Source organism: Ornithorhynchus anatinus, chromosome 3 (genome assembly GCF_004115215.2).
Source record: "Ornithorhynchus anatinus isolate Pmale09 chromosome 3, mOrnAna1.pri.v4, whole genome shotgun sequence".
NCBI classification, from domain to species: Eukaryota; Metazoa; Chordata; class Mammalia; order Monotremata; family Ornithorhynchidae; genus Ornithorhynchus; species Ornithorhynchus anatinus.
In genome coordinates, this window is record NC_041730.1 from 3,438,924 (window position 1) to 3,444,850 (window position 5,927).

Genomic DNA, 5,927 nt, shown 5'->3' on the forward strand with positions numbered 1-5,927 from the left:
GGAGCGGGAGGAGCGGGAGGAGCAGGAGGAGGAGGAGGAGGAGGAGGGCGAGGGGCGGGAGAGGCCGGGCGGCGGGGGAGGGGCCCAGGCACGCACACACACACTCACACTCACACCCAGACCCCGCCCCCCCCATCCGTTCATTCATCACCATCATCATCATCATCATCAGGATATTAGTTCAGCGCTCAACTCCGTACCGGCCACTGTCCTAAGCGCCGGGGTGGATACCAGAAGCAGCGTGGCTCAGGGGCCAGGTCAGAGGTCGTGGGTTCGAATCCCGGCTCCGCCACCCGTCAGCTGGGTGACTGGGGGCAGGTCGCTTCGCTTCTCGGGGCCTCGGTTAACCCGTCTGGAAAAGGGGGATGAAGACCGGGAGCCTCTCGTGGGGCCGTAAGCAGCGCGGCTCAGTGGAAAGAGCACGGGCTCTGGAGTCAGAGGTCACGGGTGCGAATCCGGACCCGGCCACTTGTCAGCTGGGTGACTTTGGGCAAGTCACTTCACTCCTCGGTGCCTCGGTTCCCTCGTCTGTAAAATGGGGATGAAGACCGTGAGCCCCACGTGGGACGACCTGATTCCCCTGCGTCTACCCCAGAGCTTAGAACGGTGTTCGGCACATAGTGAGCGCTTAACAAACACCGACATTATTATTATTATTATCCTCCCCAGCGCTTAGAAGAGTGCTTTGCACATAGTAAGCGCTTAACTGATGCCATCGTCATCATCATTATTATCATTATAGCAGCCGATCGGAATAAGAATGATGGTATCTCTCAAGCGCTGACGATGGGCCCGGCACGCTTCTAAACGCTGCGGTTAAGATGCAGAGGTAATGAGGTGGTCTCCCGTGGGGCTCACGGTCTCAACTACGTGCCGGACACTGTACTAAGCGCCGGGGTGGATACCAGCCGATCGGGGTGATGATGATGGTATCTGTTAAGCGCTGACCATGGGCCCGGCCCTCTTCTAAGCGCTAGCGTGAGATGCGAAGGTAATGAGGTGGTCCCCCGTGGGACTCCACTCTTCAGCCCCATTTTACAGGTGAGAGAACTGAGGACCAGAGAAGTGAAGTGACTTGCCCCGAGTCACACAGCTGATGTGGCGGAGCGGGATTAGAACTCACGACCTCTGACTCCCCAGCCCGGGCTCTTTTCACTAAGCTGCGCTGCAGTCCCTGTCCCACGCGAGGCTCACAGTTTATTGAGCGCCTGCTGTTGCCTGGACGCTCTTACACACACAAACACACACACACAAACACTCACACTCACAACCCACCGGCCCGTGACCCCGACCTCCCCTCCGACCCCCACTGGCCCCGGGCCCCCTGTCCGGAGAAAGCCCGCAGCCCAGCAGCAGGAAGGATGCAGATTAGACAGGACGCAGATCTTCCTGACGGACCAGGATGGGGGGCTCAGGATACACCCCTCCCTCCTCCACACCCCCAAGATGTGCCTGGTTGGGGGGGACCTTCCCGGACACAGGGGGATGGACAAAATGACCTTGGGATCAGGCTCCTCCCCTTCCCCAACATGCCGCTCCTCCACGTGTCTGCTGTGTGACCTTGGATAAATCACTTCCCTTCAATGGGCCTCAGTTCCCTCCTCTGTAAAATGGGGTTGAAGACTACGAGCCCCAAGTGGGACAGGGACCGTGTCCAACCTGCTGACCTTATATCTACCCCAGCGCTTAGTACACTTCCTGGCAAATAATAAGGGCTTAGTGTGGCTTAGTGGAAAGAGCCCCGGCCTTGGGAGTCAGAGGTCGTGGGTTCTAATTCCGACTCCGCCACTTGTCAACTGTGTGGCTTTGGGCAAATCACTTCACTTCTCTGGGCCTCAGTGACCGCATCTGTAAAATAGGGATGAAGACTGTGAGCCCCACAGGGGACAACCTTTATCTTGTACCTTCCCCAGAACTTAGAACAGTGCTTGGCACATAATAAATGCCATCATTATCATTCCTATTATTATTTTATTATTATTATTCTTCCCAGTAGACAGTCGGTCACAGGCTGGGGAGAGAGGTACAGAGAAGAGAGGGGAGCGGGCTGCATCATGGAAAGCACCCCCCCGCCGGCAACATCACCTGGTCTCCTTACATAATAATAATAATAATAACGGTGGTATTTGTTAAGCGCTTACTATGTGCAAAGCACTGTTCTAAGCGCTGGGGGGAATACAAGGTGATTAGGCAATCCCTGCGGCCCAGGGCCCCGAGGACAGTCTCTATCTGTTACCGATTTGTACTTTCCAAGCGCTTAGTACAGTGCTCTGCACATAGTAAGCGCTCGATAAATACTATTGAATGAATCCTGCAGTTCTCCCCCCCTCGGCCTCAATGGTACCTTCCACGTCTGCCGCGGTCCCAAGGTCGGATCAGTCCAACTTGGCCCAGAAAGGGGGGGATCTGGGCATGTGAACTCTGAACAAAGGCCACGAAGCGCGTGCGGGTAAACGGACGCCCCGGTTAACTCGCAGCCTGGCTTGGTCTGGGCCACCAAACATCATCATCATCATCGTAATTCTCGTTAAACACTTACTCTCTGCCAAGCCCTACTGTGAGCCTGTTCGTTCATTCGTTCAATAGTACGAATTGAGAAGCAGTGTGGCCTAGTGGAAAGAACCCGGGCTTGGGAGTCAAAGATCACGGGTTCTAGTTCCCGCTCTGCCACTGGGCAGCTGTGTGACTTTGGGCCAATCACTACATTTCTCTGTGCCTCAGTGTCCTCATCTGGAAAAGGGCGATTAAGACTGTGAGCCCCACGAGGAGCAACCTGTTTTGAGAAGCAGCGTGGCTCAGTGGAAAGAGCCCGGGCTTTGGAGTCAGGGCTCATGAGTTCGAATCCCGGCTCTGCCACTTGTCGGCTGTGTGACTGTGGGCAAGTCACTTCACTTCTCTGTGCCTCAGTTCCCTCATCTGTAAAATGGGGATTAAGACTGTGAGCCCCACGTGGGACAACCTGATCCCCCTATGTCTACCCCAGCGCTTAGAACAGTGCTCGGCACATAGTAAGCGCTTAACAAATACCAACATTATTAGTATTTATTGAGCGCTTACTACAGGCAGAGCACTGTACTAAGCGCTTGGAATGGACAATTCGGCAACAGATAGAGACCATCCCTGCCCAATAGCGGGCTCACGCTCTAAACGGGGGAGACAGTAAAGCAAAACAAAACAATATCATCAAGAAAAATAGAATGAAGGAGATACACACCTCATTATCTACATAAATAGGGTAATAAATAATATATACAAATGAGCACAGTGCTGAGGGGAAGGGGGAAGAGCAGAGGGTGGGAGGGGGAGCAGAGGGAAAGGGAGGGCTCGGTCTGGGAAGGCCTCCTGGAGGAGGTGAGCTCTCAGTAGGGCTTTGAAGAGGGCGAGAGAGTTAGCCTGTTGTGGGCAGGGATTGTCTCTGCTGTTGAACTGTACTTCCCAAGCACTTAGTACGGTGCTCTGCACACAGTAAGCGCTCAATAAATACGATTGAATGAATGTTATAAGCCCTGGGGTGGATACAGGCCAATCCCTTAGGGTGGATACAGGCCCATCCCTTGTCATTCATTCATTCAATAGTATTTATTGAGCACTTACTATGTGCAGAGCACTGTACTAAGCGCTTGGAATGGACAAATGGGTAACAGATAGAGACAGTCCCTGCCCTCTGACGGGCTTACGCTCTAATCGGGGGAGACGGACGGACGAGAACAAGGCAATAAATAGAATCGAGGGGAAGAACATCTCATTAAAACAATGGCAAATAAATAGAATCAAGGTGATGTACATCTCATTAAAAAAATAAATAGGGTAATGAAGATATATACGGTTGAGGGGACGAGTACAGTGCTGAGGGGAGGGGACGGGAGGGGGGAGGAGCAGAGGGAAAGGGGGGAGGAGAGGGTTTAGCTGGGAGAGAGAGGTGAGTGGGGGGTTAGAAGGAGCAGAGGGAAGAGGGGAGCTCAGTCTGGGAAGGCCTCTGGGCTGGAGGTCACAGGCACAGAAAAGTCAAGTGATTTGCCCAAGGTCACACAGCAGACAAGCGGCGGAGCTGGGATTAGAACCCATGACCTTCTGACTCCCAGGCCCAGGGTCTATCCACTAGACAGTGCTGCTTCTCATAAATGCTGTAGGGTTGGGAAGGGGGAAATTCATTCATCCATTCAATGGTATTTATTAAGCGCTTACTGTGTGCAGAGGACTGGACTAAGCGCCTGAGAAAATACACTACAACAGTAAACAGTGCCAGTCCCTGGGATGAATAAAGGGAGTGAGTCAGGGCGATGCAGAAGGGAGTGGGAGAAGAGGAACGGTGGGCTTCATCAGGGAAGGCCTCTTGGAGGGGATGGGCCTGCGATAAGGCTTTGTGGGGGGCAGGGGAGAGGCACTGGCGGTCGGATTTGAGGAGAGAGGCAGGATGTGGGCGAGGGTTGGTGGTGAGATCGTTGAGATGGAGGAACAGTGAGTAGGTTGGCACCAGAGGAGCGGAGCGTGCGGGCCCGGTCGGAGGAGGAGAGCGGCGAGGCGAGGAAGGAGGGGGCAAAGGGGAATGGCGGCTTGAAAGACAATGGTGAGGAGTTTTAGTCTGATGTGGCGCTCCACTCCACTCAGCTCAGTCAATCGTATTTATTGAGTGCTTACTGTGTGCAGAGCACTGAACTAAACACACTTCGATATAACAGATACGTTCCCTGCCCCCAGCGAGTTAACAGTCTAGAACTCCATTTCAAGTCTAAATAATCATGTTGGTATTTGTTAAGCGCTTACTATGTGCAGAGCACTGTTCTAAGCGCTGGGGTAGGTACAGGGTCATCAAGTTGTCCCACATGAGGCTCACAGTCTTAATCCCCATTTTACAGATGAGGTAATTGAGGCACAGAGAAGTGAAGTGACTTGCCCGCAGTCACACAGCTGACTGTGTCCCTAGAGCTCCGAGAAGGACCCCATCGGCATTCCCGAAGAAGTCAAGATAGTCACCCTAGGAATCTGGGCAGCCCGCCTATCGGGATCCTCATCGGCAATGGTATTTATTGAGCGCTTACCGCGTGCTCTTCCAAGCGCTTGGGATCGGTTCCTCGCCCTCAGTGAGTTTACAGGCTAAAAGAGCCGGGTCCTCCCCCAGGCAACAACTTCCCACACCGGACATCCCTCCCCTTCGGAAGGATTTGCTTCATCTCCGTCTCCAAGGAGGGTACCGGGGTCGGAGCACCCCAGAACGGCCTCGTCCACCACCCCGCCTGTCCGCCTGTCCACGGGGTGACTACCTGGACCCGCCGAACGACCTCTCCATCTTCCACATTGAAGGTCACGAGGTTCACGTTGGCTCCTCCTGCTTCTGGTCCCCACGGGAGGTAAGAGCAGTGTGACATAGTGGATAGAGACCGGGCCTGGGAGTCAGAAGGTCATGGGTTCTAATCCCGGCTCCGCCACCTGTCTCCTGTGTGACCTCAGGCAAGTCACTTGACTTCTCTGAGCCTCAGTTCCCTCATCTGTAAAATGGAGATGGAGACTGTGAGCCCCCCATTGGGACGGGGACAGCGTCCAAGCAGCGTGGCTTAGTGGAAAGAGCCCGGGCTTGGGAGTCAGAGGTCGTGGGTTCTAATCCTGCCTCGGCCACTCATCTGCTGTGTGACCGTGGGCAAGCCACTTAACTTCTCTGGGCCTCAGTGACCTCATCTGTAAAATGGGGATGAAGACTGTGAGCCCTACGTGGGTTAATCTGATCACCTTGTATCTACCCCAGCGCTTAGAACAGTGCTTGGCACATAGTAAGCGCTTAACAAATACCAACATTATTATTATTATTAAAATGGGAATTAAAACTGTGAGCCCTCCATGGGACAATCTGATTACATTCTATCTACCCCAGCGCTCAGAACTTAGTAAGTGCTTAACCAATTTCCCAGTTATTATTATCATTATTATTATTA